The sequence below is a fragment of the Cryptotermes secundus genome, unplaced genomic scaffold (assembly GCF_002891405.2).
Source record: "Cryptotermes secundus unplaced genomic scaffold, Csec_1.0 scaffold546, whole genome shotgun sequence".
Classification (NCBI taxonomy): domain Eukaryota; kingdom Metazoa; phylum Arthropoda; class Insecta; order Blattodea; family Kalotermitidae; genus Cryptotermes; species Cryptotermes secundus.
The window spans coordinates 497,599-513,846 of record NW_019734970.1 but is presented as its reverse complement, the minus strand read 5'-3'; the positions used below and the strand labels follow the sequence as shown (position 1 = coordinate 513,846).

At 44.8% G+C, this 16,248-nt stretch overlaps 1 protein-coding gene and 1 non-coding gene across 4 annotated transcripts in view; both read right to left on the bottom strand.

The window, feature by feature from the left end:
- Window positions 1–16,248, bottom strand: part of LOC111869092 (coiled-coil and C2 domain-containing protein 2A) — a 111,179-nt gene that overhangs the window by 47,972 nt on the left and 46,959 nt on the right. The window contains exon 1 of one of the 3 annotated variants that reach the window (XM_023860310.2): window positions 12,399–12,718. The exons of the other annotated variants lie outside the window; for them this stretch is intronic. The gene's annotated coding sequence lies outside the window, so the exon portion shown is untranslated. Of the gene's footprint in view, window positions 1–12,398; window positions 12,719–16,248 lie in introns of those variants that run through there. 3 annotated transcript variants of the gene reach the window in all.
- Window positions 7,736–7,807, bottom strand: Trnag-ucc. Its single transcript has one exon. It is a non-coding gene; the product is annotated as a tRNA-Gly (tRNA).

Genomic DNA, 16,248 nt, shown 5'->3' with positions numbered 1-16,248 from the left:
CTGTTTATTGTGAGAACCATACGGAATACACAAATACATTCTGCTGCCAGAGCACAGAGTTTTACTATGTTAAATCAGGTGGTATTCATACTAACCACCGGGCTTTAAAGGGGTAACCGAGAGGATTGCTTCCTGAATTTTAATTTCACAATTAAAACCATGAAGCTGAGTCCTTCTTGAGAAACTGCCAGTCGTTCAGCCACTCAAGAATTTCCCAGCATTATATGGAACCCTAAGGTTCATCACCGTGTTCGCAAGAGCCCTCTCCTGAGCCAGATTAACCCAGTCCATACCACCCCAACCTATCTCTCTGAGATCCATAATATTGTCCTCTAACCTACGTCTCTGTCTTCGTAGTGGTCTCTTTCCTTATGGCTCTCCCATCAAAATCCTACATGAATTTATCTGCTCCCCATGTGTGCTACATGTCCTGCCAATATCATCCTCTTTGGTTTGATCATTTTAATTATACTTGCGGGAGAGTACATGTTATGAAGCTCTTCATTATGCAACTTTTCCTCAACCTTCTACCAATTCATCCCTCTTCGGTCCGAATATTCTCCTCAGCACCCTGTTTTCAAATACATTCAGTCTATATTCTTCCCTTAAACTCAGAAACCAGGTTTCACATCCAAAATGGTCAGATATGCCTACTGCTAAAACTGTCAATATGTTCGCACATGCTTCAAAAACTAAACGCAACTACATCTGTTTTGCTTTAAAACGACACGTAAAAAGACAGAAGATAAACGACCCTGCAAATCGTTCTCCTTCCAAGAAAATATAACCATACAATAGAGTTCTATGGTCTTATTTGGCAGATCCGGAGAGCAGCAGTAATACCACTTCAGTGCCACCTGGTGAACAAAACAGCAATACTTGTATGCTGTTCTCTGGCGGCCGTGTTCCCAGGTGATGCAACAAGAAAGCACCAGCTGATGCCCGTTTCGCAAGAATGTCTTTCTTGTCTACCTCCTGGTGCCTGCCACATGCATTTCGATGAAAAGGACACATCGCAGGTACAAAAAGCAGCAGTTTCTTTCTGGAAAGGAAAGATGGCAATACACAAAGCCACCTACTAGGAACTCAATGCAGTTGCGTCTTATTCGCTTGTTTTGTAATGCTACAATACACTTCTCTGGAACAGTCTGGAATGTTGTCTTGATTCTACGCTCCAAAGATGGCATCTCCTTAAGTTCTTTGCATGTAGTGCATAAAATTGAACACGTAACAGCGAGTCGCGCCTGGCTACTGACTTTGTGTTCCATAGCCGAAACAAAAGGCATTTCGTTGGCATTTTAATCATACAAACATTATTTTGATTGGTACCAGTCCTATAAACTCACCATTTTTTAAATCTAACTTTTAAATTTTCTTTAAAATAATTAAATATCGTACAGGAAATTGGTACATGCCATAAAATAGATTTTTTCATTAAAATCTACAACTTTTATTTCCTTTGTTTCATCCAGGAGAGCCCTGTCGCTTTAGCGACTACGCTACAGCCTGGACGACTGGAGTTCGATTCATGGCAGAGGTAAGATTTTGCTCTGCTCCATAGCGTCAAAACCTGCTCTGGGACCCAGCTAGCCTCCCATCGAATGGGTACCGGAAGATCTATCCCCTGGGAAAGAACAGCAGAGGCGTGAAGCTGACCACTCACTTCCATCTAACGCCGAGGTCAAGAATGGTGGAGCTATACCTCCACTCCCTTTTCAAACTGCGACTGAAAGATGACCGAACCTTTGAAAGATGCCTACAAGAAGACGAATCAGCCACACATATCCTATGTGATTGTGAGGCCATAGCTTACTTAATATTACGTCACTTGGATCAATACTTTACGGAACCAAGTGACTTTTATGACGCCCCCATAAATAGGGTCCTACATTTCATTCGAAGTGAAGGATTAATAAAGGGTTAATCCAATAGATCATTGAAGGTCGCAGTGCGAGGGCCGGTTTTATGGCCCACTCCTTACACACATACACATACACACCTCCACTCAGGGACAACTTGTCTTAAAAAGAAAAATTGTTAACGGCGTAGTGTGATTAACTTTGAAACAAAAAATAAATAATCATGATCCAAATCATTTTTGTTTAGCTATGTATTTATACTGTTATTAATAATGAAAATATAAAACAGATGTACCTAATTTCTGTAATTTATCCCAGTCTATTTAAAAAAATCATTTGAATGTAAAAGAAAATTTTAAAATGTCCCTTCTGCATGTCTTCCCAAGCTATCTCTTTACCTATGCAATATAATATCATTTTAATACAAAACAAATATTTTCCCAGTCTCGTATAATGGCAGTGTGCGCACCAGGACACGGTCTGCAGTCCAACAGTGACGGCGAAAAGGACGCATCGCTTCACGCATCTCTGCAATGACAGGTGTGGGCATCCACATAGCACAGAGATATGGGTCATGAAATTACATACCAGGGAATCTTCATTCTACTTGTATTCTATTTAACAAAGTGTGTCTAATGACTTCAGAATAAGTTCCAGACGCTAGCTAAGAACAAATGAAAATCCTACGTTCCTTTCATTATTTTCAGAGACAGTATACAAACGTAGTCAGTGGCGGCTCCTAAGAAAGTAATAGTACAAGGTATACTTCTCCCTGTGCTTTAATTAATTAAGCACAACGCCATGAAGACGTACTGAGGACTGGAGTTATAGCTCCATCATTTTTGTCCAGGCACTAGACGGAGTTCGACCGCATCTCTGGTCTAGTGATCAGAGTTCCTGGCTATAGATCCAGAGGTTCCGGGTTCGATTCCCGGCGCTACCAGATTTTGTGAGAAGTAGTGGGTCTGGAACGGGGCCCACTCAGCCTCGAGAGGATAATTGAGGAGCTATTTCAAGTAAATAGCGGCTCCGGTCTAGAAAACCGAGATTAACGGCCGTGGGGATACGTTGCGTTGACCACGTGACACCCTCTATCCGCTAAAGTTGGCACTAACTTCGCCGACAAGCGGCGGTTGCTCAGTCGGTATAGTTCGCTTGCGTGCTACAGGCCACGGAGTTTAGTTTTAGTTTTGTTAGACGGAGTTAACTGATCAGCTTCAGGTCCCGGCAGCTTTACCTCCGGAGAAACAGCCCCCGGTGCCCATTGGATAGGAGTCTGGTTTGACCCCAGAGCCGGTCTGGATGCCGTGGAGCAGAAATAACTCTCTTGTCCCTGACGAGAATCGAACCCCAGCAGTCCAGCCAGTTGATATACCGACTGAGCTATCATTTCCGCCATATTTTCATGCCGGGATTATGTGCGCATTAGTCCCCGCCATTATTCGTATTACACGTCCCGACAAAGTTCTTTGTCGTGTATTTTTCTTCACAACTTTGTACATCACATATTACGTATCTTCGGCATATTATTTTCAAATCAGTCATATAGTNATTATTGCTAGTGGGGTGGGACTAAGTCCCTTGTACTGCGGCCACTTCTGGCCTAATTTACCAGCCCCAGATGATAGTTGAGGGTGATTGTGGAGCAATTGGTGGAATGAAGATTGGCAGGGGAAACCGAAGTACTCGGAGAAAACCAGCCCCAGCGCCACGTTGTCCACCACAAATCCCACTTGACCAGATCCATGATCGAATCCGGGCCGCCGCGGTGGGAAGCCAGCGACTAACCTCTTGAGCTATGGCGCGGCCTAATTAGAAACTTACAGCAAGCCCAGAAGCGGCGAATCCATGTCTAGAGGCCACGTCATGCAGCAATTCAACCGCAAAATTTGGCAGCACTAACAGCCGTATTCTCTCAGTCTGACACAGAGACGAATGTGTGAAAGCCGTTTTGGGCCATTTGTCGAGCGGTGAATCTACCCGCTTCCTTAGACTGGCGCGTACCAGGCCATAAGTGCTGTGACATACACGTATAGGCTACACAATGCATAGAACTGATTTCGATCAAACATCATAGGATTTACTGTCGGCTGAAAACTTATATACATACGTAGCCTGTGAGCACACTACTAATCAGACCGGAAGGTTCCCCGCTGATATTTAATTACGCACTATGTTAAATAAATGAGCCGGGATAGCTCAGTCCGTATAACAACAGGCTATGGGCTGGACGAGCGTGGTTCCTTTCCCGACTGGGGCAAGAGATGTTCCTCTATTCAACAGCGTCCAGACTGGCTCTGCGGTCCATCCAGCCTCCTGTCCAGTGTACACAGGGGCTAAAGGGGCCAATGCGTGAAGTTGACCCATCACTTCCAACTAGTTCAGACTTCAAGAATGGTGGAACCATACCTCCACTCCCCCCATATATCTTCATTAGTTGAGCATAGCGACAAATTTAATTTTACCTACATTTAACAACTGTCTAAGTAACCAATAAACCAACAGGGGCACGCGGTAGCGTAGTTGGTTGAGGCACTATGCTACAAGCCGAAGGTCGCGAGTTTGATTACCGATGAGGCCATTGGATTTTTCAATTGGCTTAATCATTCCAGTAGCACTATGGCCCTGGGGTTAACTCGGCCTCTAGCAGAAATGAGTACCTGGAATCTTCCTGGGGGTAAAGAGCGACCGGCGCGTGAGGCTGGCAAACTCACCGCCCTCTGTCAGCCGATTGTCCAGGAAATGTGGGAGCCTCGATGTCTCACAACCCTATGAACCTCCATGGCCTGCTACAAGGATAGCTTTACCTTTTACCTTTTACTAACAAACCAACAAAGTATGTATCTACTTTTTTTTTTCCTGTGGCGCTACAGCCCCAATTTGGGCCTAGGCCTGCCTCCATGAAACTCTCCGTTTCACTTCGGTTTACTAGATCTTACACATACGGTAGGACTCCTTGGGCGAGTGATCAGCTCGTCGCAAGGCCTCTACCTGTAGACAAACACAGAAAAACGCACACAAACACCCATGCCCTGAGTGGGTTTCGAACCCACGATCCGGCTTCCGAGCGAGCGAAGACAGTGCACGCCTTAGACCGCTCGGCTACCGTGACCGGCATGTATCTACTTACTTAAGTAAAAAAGTAAAAGTAAAGCTATCTCTGTACCAGGCCTTGAAGGCCCATAGGGTTGTGAGACGTCGAGGGTCCCACATTTTCTAGACAATCGGGTCACAGATGGCGGTAAGGTTGCCAGCCTCACACGCCGGCCGCGCTTTACTCTCAGGAAAATTATTTAATTAGTTCTTGGTACTAATTTCTGTTAGAGGCTGAGTCGACCCCAGGGCCCTAGTGCGGCTAGAAGGATTAGGTCAATTGAAAAAATCCAATGACCTCATCGGGACTTGAACCCGCGACCTTGTAGCATAGTGCCTCAAGCAACTGCGCTACCGCGTGCCCCTTGCCCAAGTAACTACCTACTTATCTACCTGATACCGTACCCGCTGATCACCTAACCAAAGAACCACGGAAGCAACAAATTACTCACCTAAATACAACTTCAGTTAAATAATAACCAACATTACTTACACATCTTGTACAAGGGGTGGGCCTTCTCGGCCCTTGCACCGAGACCTACAGTGGTCTATTGATCTTACTCAGAAAGCTGACAGTTATCTACTTGCCAGTAAATTATTCCTTCTTAATAAAGCCCGAAATTATTGTTGATTTCCGGCAAAAACTGGACGTTCATTTCTTCTCCTTAGAATTCACAAAGAACGCAGTTTGAAACCCTGTCATTTTTTCTCCTTTACGGAAGGCGGCAGACTGGAGCCGTACTGGCCGCCACTGCACTGTCCATGGATGAGAAACGTAGGGAGGAATCACGCCAGGACCACGAGACCGTGGTGGACACGTTTCCGAAATCGTATCAAGTATTATCATTAGCAGACCCGCCATTCTTCGCGTAACAACATGCAGCAGTCTTTTGTTTCCTTCCAGAATCTCGAATTCGTCACACGGCTTTCAGATCTATTACGAAATCCGGTAACAAATCTATTTTCACGGATTGCGTAATGACTATAAAGGCGCTTATTGCTCCATGAAACAAAGAAATAACGTACATGGCCGACACTTGTTTTCTTCACAGCCGTTTTCAAACTACTTTCTTTCCAAAACTGAGGTTATAACAGCGGATATGATGTCGTGGTGCTGACTCCATCTTCAGGGTATAAATCTATGGTATCGTGTCACTGCAGGCCTATATTCCCTCCTGAACACTTCTGAATCAATTAATATCTTTGTCAAATCTAACATTGCCACCAAGGCGCTGAAATGTAGCCCACGTCCATACATTTAAATTTTCTATTATCAATCGCAAAGAAAAACATAAATTATAATTCACGTTAGTAAGGTGGTTGGTCTAGGAGCAAACACAGAGAAGACTAAATGTATGTTGATTCTAGTCACCAGAATTTGGAGCAAAATTATAACATGAAATAGCCAAAACTATCCTTTGAAAATGTTGCAAAGTTCAGATATTTGGCAAGGACTCTAACAAACCAAAATTTGTTTGACAGGGAAATTAAGAGCAGATTAAATCCGGGTAATGCTTACTACCATTCAATTCAAAACCATTTGTCTTCTCGTCTGATGTCTAAAAACGTAAAAACTATCATTTTCCCGCTCACATTAAGGAAGGAATTGAATGTATCTGATAACAGGGTGCTGAGAGAAATATTTCGACCGAAGAGGGATGAAATAATAGGAACTGGAGAAAACTGCATAATGAGGAGCTTCATAACGTCTACCTTCCGCCAAATACAGTATAATTTGAATGATCAAGTTACGGGGAATGAGATGGGCAGGGCATACAGAGAATACGAATGCATGCATGGTTTCCGTAGGTAACCCCCAAGGACTTTACTTCCACTTAACACATATCCAACTCAGTCCCCTGTTGTCAGCTTGCCAGGGCGCCAGTAGCGGAAGGCGTCGCCACAGAAACTTCTGGAACCTGCTATAGGAACGTCACACATTGCACAGAAGTGACGATTGCCTTTAAACGTTTGCCAGTAAGTTAGTGACAATATTCTTGTTGAAGAAAGTCGTCTTCTGGGTTTAGGCGCCGTGTATTCTTCGTTTTGGGCGCCTAAACCCAGAAGACGACTTTCTTCATAGTCATCGCGGTGAAAACCTCAAAACTTACATAATATTCTTGTTGTTTCACTTTATGAGGACTACTAATTACGGTATAAGTATACAATTTACGATATTTAAGTTTAAGAAAACTCAACACGGAAAAGGCTAACTGCTCTCCAAGCCACTAACCCTTTAATCATATCCTTATCTATCTATCTATCTATGGCTCTGCAGCCCTTTTGTTGGGCCCTTTTTATTATTATTATTCCTAGTGGGGTGAGACTGAGTCCACTTGGTACTGCAGCCACTTTTGGCCTATTGTACCAGCCCCATATGACAGATGATGGTCACTGTGTAGGAATTCGTGAAATGAAGATTGGCAGGGGAAACCGAAGTATTCGGAGAAAACCTTGTTGGACTTTGGCCGCCTTTTCAGCTTCTTGATCTTTTTACACAGTCGGTAGGATTTCCTTGGAAGTGGGATCAGCCCGTCGCAAGGCCGCTACCTACACACCCAGGACAGCAGAGAGACGGAGTAAATACACACAGACATCCATATCTCAGACAGCGCGTCCACTGTGATCTGTAAGCTTATCCTTATCGAACAATAAACAACTTCACTAATATAGTCATAGCAAATTCAGGTTATTAATTAACTGCATATGCGAATGGGTCTCTCATGGGTTTGTTACTGGTTCAATTGACGATTTCCAGTTTTCGAATTGTAATATAAAAAAAGTGCGATGGCCGGGAATCGAACCCGGATCAACTGCTTGGAAGGCAACTATGCTGACCATTACACCACCATCGCACAGAAAATACTGTATTTCCTGCTTAGAGGTTGTTATAGTTGAGTTGCAATTTAGTCACGAGTGAAGAAACATCGACCCGATAAGGTATTTAGAAGTAACAAAATGACTTTTGAATAGCTGTCTCACTAGCAAACTGTCTGACTGACTGTTTGACTAACTGACTAATTAATAAAGCAAAGTGAGGGCTGGTTAGGGTGGCAGTAATGCACTATATTCCCATTCAAAAGACGTTTTGAAATCGACCGAGACGCAAGTTTTCCTCAGTCCGACCAGGCAAATTCCAGGATAGGAATGATTGGGCCATGACTGCTTCCTTCCAGACACTTTCCAATTGAACTATAACTCTACAATTCGACGCTATAGCGTCTAGCTACTGACAGCGGAGTAAAATAAACTACAAAAATTCATGCAGTTCACTTACAGAGTAGATGACCGATTAACATAGCTGACTTTCTCTGCTAACTAGCTAAGTAAATACGTAGGTAAAGTTGTCCCTGCGCTTAACTAATTAAGCACTACGCCATGAGGACTTGGGCTCATGGCTGTATTTCTTTACGTCGGGACTAGTTGGAGATGAGTGGTTAGCTTCACGCCCCGGTCACTTCACCCCCGGTACCCATTGGATAGGAGGCTGGGTGGGCCCCAGAGACGGTCTGGACCCTGTGAAGCAGAGAAAATTCTTGACGCTACCGGGACTCGAACTCGTCCACTTCGTAGCCAGTAGCTATGCCGGCTTCTCAGCTATGTAAATAAGAAGGGCCGCGCCATAGCTCAAGCGGTTAGTTGCTGGCTTGTCACCGCGGCGGCCCGGGTTCGATCCCGGGTCTGGTCAAGTGGGATTTGTGGTGGCCAAATTGGCGCTGGGGCGGGGTTTCTCCAAGTACTTCGGTTTCCCCCGCCAATTTTCATTCCACCAAATTCTCCATCATAATCACCCGGGGCAGTACAATAGGCCAATCAGTGGCCGCCTTGCCGAGTGGACGCAGCTGGACTCCCCCCACCCTTTATACGAATTAAAAAAAAATAAGAAACTATAACTCGAGAACATACTTGAACAGATGACGGGCTTGGCCATGTTTTTAGTTTAACGACACCATATAGCATAGAGCGATAAGGCGATTGGTGAAGAACGAACTGGAAAAGCAGCAGCAGCAGCATAATTTAAGGTACTATTCCTCCGGATAATCGGTCTCAAGACTGAGAGTCGAACCGGGAACCGCAAACGTCCATTATAGTTTCACGTTAAGTTCGCCATCATTACCACAAAATCCCATCACTAGATCCTGTCCTGCGCTGCAGTTCACATTTTCAGAACCTGTTTCTCTTATCTGTCCAATTTTATGTAGTAGTATTTAGTAATACAATGAAACCTCACTAATTCCGAACTCGCGATAATTCGATGTGCGTTTTTTTTTTGGGGGGGGGGAGGTGCATTACGACCTTGTTGATCACACTGTCGCGAGCAGCGATCGCAAATTGCCGCGTATACGGCTAGCATCGATGACGGTAGATGCATGTAGGCCTCACGTCAACTAGGCCAGATTAAAGGAGATTTTCAATTTTTAAACACGGTCTCAATAACAGTAAGCATTCAATTCCCGATGGGGTCACTGAATTTTTCAATTGACGTAATCCTTCCAGTCGCACTATGGCCCTGGGGTCGACTCAGCCTCTGACAGAAATGAGTACCAGGTATATTCTTAGGGTAAGAAGCGGCCGGCGCTTAAGGCTGACCTCACCGCCATCTGTGAGCCGATTGTTTAGAAAATGTGGAAGCCTCGACTTCTCATAACGCAAAGGGCCTGTAGCGTTGCGTGTTAATATTACCAAAACGTGATATTCACCCTCTATAAGAATTACAATGCATGTTAGGTTGTTAACGGCACAACAGCTTGATAAAGATCAGCCAAGGAAAAGATATTAAAGAAAGAAATTCACCCACTGGTAACAAAGTACGAAAGGTGTTTTCAGGATAATCGTTGGGGGGGGGGGGCCAGTGAGGAAGTAAGGAGACTTAACACACCTTCCAGCCGGCAGCCATGCTCCACCAACTGTCTTCACAGCTGCTACAAGACAGGCTGTGGCTATTGCGCCTTTGTTCCCGGCAAGAGGACCGCGCATCGAAACCCGAGGCCACAATCAAATGATTTTCCTCAATCACCGTGCTCACGAAAGTGCACCAGTGGATCCTATGCTGAGCCATTTTAAATCTTCACACTTCTACTTACTTACTCACTCATGGAGCTAAGCCCTTCTTGAGAAGCCGCCAATTGTGCAGCTACTCAAGAACTTCCCAGTAATTTATGGAATCCGAAGGTTCATTACCGTGTTCTCAAGAGCCCTCCACTGGGCCCTATCCTGAGCTAGATCAAACCAATCGATACCATCCCATCCTGTCTCTCTAAGGTCCATTTTAATATTGTCCACCCACCTACCCTTGGTCTTCGAAATGGTCACTTTCCTTCTGGTTTTCCCACCAATATCCTACATGCATTCCTCTTATCCCCCATTCGTGCTACATGCCCTGCCCACCTCATCCTCCTTGACTTGATCATTCTAATTATACTTGGAGAAGAGTACACTGGACTTCTTCAATTTTAATATTATTCTCCATCAACGCCTGCATTTAGAACCGTTAAGTCTTCGAAGTGGTCTGTTCCATTCCTGGATCCCGATGGAAGTTTTACATACATTCCTTATCTCGCCCACGGGTGCTACATATCCTGGCCACAACGGCCTCCTTGGCTTAATCAGCCTAATGACACAGGGTGGAAAGTGCCAATTAATTAGTTCTTCATGCTCCAGTTACTTTCTGTTTATTAAGACCAAATATTTTTTTTTTCAAATTGTTTAAGTAAGCTGGAAGGTAGAAGAAACGTGGAAAAGGCCCACACTGAGATGGTTGAAAGATACAGAGAATGATTCACGACAGCTGAAGGTAAAGAGAGGGGGGTAAAAGGCAAATAACAGAGAAGAACGCACATCGCAAAGGAGACAAAGTTCTTAGAACCCAGATTACGTGTTGCATAAATATTCTTAACAATGCTTTCTTCACAGGCCTATTCAAGCTGTTTTCTTCAACTAAAAGTCGGAAGTCAACAAGCCAGCTCAGTCGATATAGTGACTAGGCTACGGATTGGATGACAGAGAACTCGTAGTTCGATTCCGGTCAAGGGCAAAAGGATTTTATCTTCTCAACAATGTCCATACCGGCTCTAGGTCCCACTCAGCCTCCTCTCCAATGAGTAAAAAAGGTAAAGTAATCCCTGTAGAGGCCTTGCGACGAGCTGATCACCCGCCCAAGGAGTCCTACCGAATGTGTAAGATCTGGAAAAACCGAAGTGAACCGAAAAGTTCATGGAGGTAGGCCTAGGCCCCCTGGTGCTGTAGTGCAAAAGAAAAAAAATAGCAATCCCTGTGCTTAACTAATTAAACACTACGGCATGAAGGGGTATGGGGGAGTGGCCTCGGCAAAAGCTGGAGGTGAGTGGTCAGCTCCACGCCCCGGCTGCTTTGTCCCCGGTATCAATTGGATAGGAGGCTGGGGGTTGCAGAACTGGTATGGATGACGTGGAGAAGAGAAAATGAAGAAAATATTTCCCCCACTGGGACTGGAAATCCGACCCCTCTGTGGTCCAGCCCGTAGCGCAGTCGTTATACCGACTGCGCTATCCTCCACAATTTATTTCCACGGAGATAAAGACGCTGGAACGTGAAGCTGACCACTCACCTCCATCTAGTACCGAGATTAAGAAAGCTTTGAGCTATACCTCCATTCCCCCCTACGTCTTCATGGTGCAGTGCTTAATTAAACACAGGGACAACTTTACTTTTCTTATTTCAGAGTCAAGAGACAAAGTTCCAACCCGTTCAGAAGAGCAGACACAATTACACCCTCGTCTATTTTGATGTTTGCGCCGATCCCAGTGGTCGCGAGGTCTAAGGCATGAACAGTCTTCGCTCGCTCGAACACTGGGATCGTGGGTTCGAATCCCACTCAAGGCATGGATGTCTGTGTGTCCTTATTCTGTTTGTGTTGTGTGCGTAGGTAGCGGCCTTGCGACGGGCTGAACCCCCGTGCAAGGAGTCCAACCGGTTGTGTATGAACTCAGTGGTTTTAGTCCGCAAGCGAACTATGCCGACAGAGCGACCACCGCTTGTCGGCGAAGTTAGTGCCAACTTGTGCGGATAGAGGGTGTCGGGTGGTCAGCGCAACGAATCCCCACGGCCGTTAATCTCGGTTTTTGAGACCGGAGCCGCTCTTTCTTTGAAATAGCTCCTCAATTATCCTCACGTGGCTGAGTGGACCCCGTTCCAGACCCACTACTTCTCAGAAAATCTGGTAGGGCCGGGAATGAACCCGGACCTCTGGATCTGTAGCCAGGAACTCTGACCACTGAACCACATATGCGGTCAACCGGCTGGGTATAGAATTAAGAAACTAAAAAAGTGGCCAAGGTCCAACAAAGGACTGTAGAGCTACAGACAGATAGATAATCCCTCGAGGCAAACACTGAATTAGCACTTAGATTAGGCCATGACCGCTTCCTTCCAAATCCTTTGCAATTCAGCATTCATCTGTCACCCTACCTTTCGACGTTGTATAGTCTAGCTGCTGGCAGCGTCATTAAATAACCACAGAAAAATAAACCGACTCAATTTTTCTCCTCCATTATATTCCTCGATCTTTTTCCTTCTTATCCTCTTCTTCCTTCTTCATCATCATCAGCAGCACCTTGTATTGTCCTCTTTCGTATCCTTCTCTTGTACCGTCTCCCTTCGGTACCCTGCCCCGTATCAAGGGACCGAGAGAGATAATATAAAACCCGAAGTTGCACTTTTCTGAGTTGAAACAGGAGTCGCGTTAAATGAGTCGAAGATTCAATCACATCTCAGCGGGCACACCATCAATTCCTGTAAGTCATCCCAAACTGGCGATTTTATTTTCAGCGCTCTGATGATCAAACCCCTGGGGAGGCACATATGGGATTCCTCTGTAGGAACACAGGTGTCGCCAACAACGTGGAGGCCTCCCTAACTTCACCAGAGAAGTACTGGCTGAATCGGAGCATGTCGGACCGCGCAAGCCGCTCAGCAAGGTCGACGCATTCCAGTGCAGTATGCACGGACGACACTGTTGCGTTTCTTGACCTTATACATCTGTGATACAGTCTTGTTATTGATTACCTGCAGGCACACACTGAATAGCCTTTCCAGGTGAGCCGACTTTATAATTCATTATGCTAGATGTCGAATAGGTGTGTAAATAAAACTTATCGGTTATAATAAGATTTATAGTTTGCTGTGTGCCAGATTCTTGTATACGAGACGACTTCAGTTAAGCAAACGTCAGGCTTGTATTGGACAGATAAAGTAATTCCATGGAGCTGAGTTCTGAGCTGGGAAGCAGCTAGTCGCTCAACTACTCAAGAATTTCCAAACATTTTGTGGGACCAGAAGGTTCATTACCGTGTTCACAAGAGCCCTTCACTGGTCCCTATTCTGTACCAGATCAATCCAGTTCATATCACCCCATCCTATTTCTTTAATATCCATTTTATTATTATGCTACCACCTATGTCCAGGTCAAGAATTCTCTCTTCTCCAAATCGTACAGACCGGCTCTGGGTTCCACCCGACCTACTTTCCAAGTGGTACCGGGGGTTCTTTCCCCAGGGGTAGAGGCGGCCGGGGCGTGAAGCTGACCACTCACCTCCAGCTAGTGCCGAGATCACGAAAATGTGGCTCTGTACATCCAATTCCCCATACGCCTTCATGGCATAGTGCTTAATTAGTTAAGCACAGGGACAACTTTACCTTTTTCTACCTTTAACTGTTCTCTCACCAAAATCCTATATGCATTCCTCTTCTTCCCCATTCGTGCTAGGTGCTCCGCTCATCTCACCCTCCTTGACTCGATCATTTAAAGAGCTGAGTCTATTCTCTCTGACACTACACCCAGACCGGTTCAGGGGCCTTACCATTACCTCATTAGATGTCCAGCTGGACTAAAATCTCATGTTTTTATTTAAATTCAGTCTACAAACTCTTCTTCTACTATTCATTCCAATATTATCCTCCCAGCTAGGCACAAGTTTCTCTGACTCAGGTTTTCTGTGGAACTCACATTTGCCCCATGTGAGCTATACATCATACACATCCCGTTTTTCTTGAACTAATCATCCTAAAACATTAAGTGAAATTCACAAACTACGAAGATTAAGATTACGTACTTAGACCCTAATTATGTAATTCTTTTATATAGACATCATCACTCTGTAGTTTGTTCTTATCTCTCAATCTGTATTCTTTCTTCAGGGTAAGAAATAAAGTTCATGGCCATATAACACTATACTACAATTGTAACTTCGTATAGCTCAGCCATTTGTTTTATGCCTAGGAGAAAAAACTCCGTGGTTTTAGTCCGCAAGCGAACTATACCGACCCAGCGACTGCCGCTTGTCGGCGAAGTTAGTGCCAACTTTAGTGGATAGATGGTGTCGCGTAGTCAGCACAGCGAATCCCTATGGCCGTTAATTTCGCTTTTCTAGACCGGAGCCGCTGTTTCCTTGAAATAGCTCCTCAATTATCCTCACAAGACTGAGTGGACCCCGTTTCAGACCCTCAGAAAATCCGGTAGCGCCGGGAATCGAACCCGGGACCTCTGGATCTGTAGCCAGAAACTCTGACCACCATAACACAGAGGCGGTCATACTTAGGATACAGAATCATAAAAGATTCTGCCTTGAAATGTTACAAAAGTAAAGGTAAAGTTGTCTCCATGCTTAATTAATTGATCACCATGCCATGAAGATGTATGAGAGAGTGGAGGTATAGCTCCATCACTCTTAACCTGTTCAGCTTCATAGCACAGACACCTTAGCCCCCGAGAAAGAATCCCCAGGACCCACTGGATGGGAGGCTGAGTGGACCACAGAGCCAGTCTGAATGCTAGGGAAAAGAGAAAAATCTGTTGCTCCTACCAGGAATCGAACCCCAGCTGTTCAGTGCAGTCAGCAGCTGTGCCAACTTAGCTATTCCCAGTTGCTGAATGGTTGTAAGCATACCTCAAATTTAATCAGTTCTTAATTGTATTAGGAATACCATTTAGTTTTTGTAGCATGTGAAGGGAATCTTTCGACTTCACAGTGCATCACTGACACACAAGTTGAGCCCCCACACACAGTCTGACAAAACAAAAATAGAGACAAGCAGCACATGTTGCAACATTTATTTACCGTGCCACTCTCTCCAGCTATACTTAGGCTCCTACTGCATTCTCTGACACAACCCTTCACACTACACTGCAACTGCGTAGAACTTTAATGCTTTTGAAGTAGATGGGATGATAATATTAAAATGGATCTTGGGGAGAAACAGTAAAATCTATATATGATGGAAACTGGTGTAATAGCTCCTGCCTTGATCTACCTCCAGTAGGGCACATACTCATTTATTAGGCTTAAAAATGTTTGCATGCAGAACATACCAGGATTCATAGGCTACACCAGAAGTCTAGGTCAGCAGTAGTTTGTCGATGGGTTAGGTCATGATTAAATAAGGTGACACCTTATAAATTAAACTAGGATCAAATCAACATTTCATTTCACACAAAATTAATTAAATACAATGCCTTATTTGCAATTTATCAGTGATAATTTACACTATCCACACTTTCTGAACATGCTGTCCCATTACATTTGTCCAAAATCACAAAACTGCTTATGACAACTATTACTTACTTCTAGCCAAACAGATGCCGCACGTGAAAACGAAACAGCCTGTTGAACAGGCTATTACAAGTAACCCCACCCCCACATCCAAAAAAGGTAAAACTCTTCCGTGTGGTTAATTAATTAAGAGGGGCACGCAGTAGCATGGTTGGTTGAGGCACTATGCTACAAGCTGGAAGATCGCTGATTTGATTCCCAATTAGGTCACTGGATTTCTCAATTGATCTAATCCTTCCTGCCGCACTATAGCCCTAGGGTCGACTCAGCCTCTAACAGAAATGAGTACAAGGAATCTTCCAGGGGGTAAAGAGCAGCTGGCACGTATTGCTGACAACCTCACCGCCATCTATGAGCTGACCGTCTAGAAAATGTGGAAGCCTCAACGTCTCACAACCCTGTGGGTCTCCACAGCTTGTTACAGGGACGGCTTTAGCTTTTTACCTTTTTACTTTACTTCGCGGAAACAATCCCTGGTACCCGCTGGATAGGAGGCTCAGTGGGTCCCAGAGCCAGTCTGGAAGTTATGGAGAAGAGAAGAAACTTGCCCTTGCCAGGAATCAAACCCAGGCCATCCAGCCCATAGCCCAACACTAAACTCACCAAGCGATCCCAATTCTAATTTCAAGTAACCCAACAATCACTCACTCACTCATGGAGCTGAGGCCTTCTTGAGAAGCCACCAATTCTGCAGCTACTCAAGAATTTCT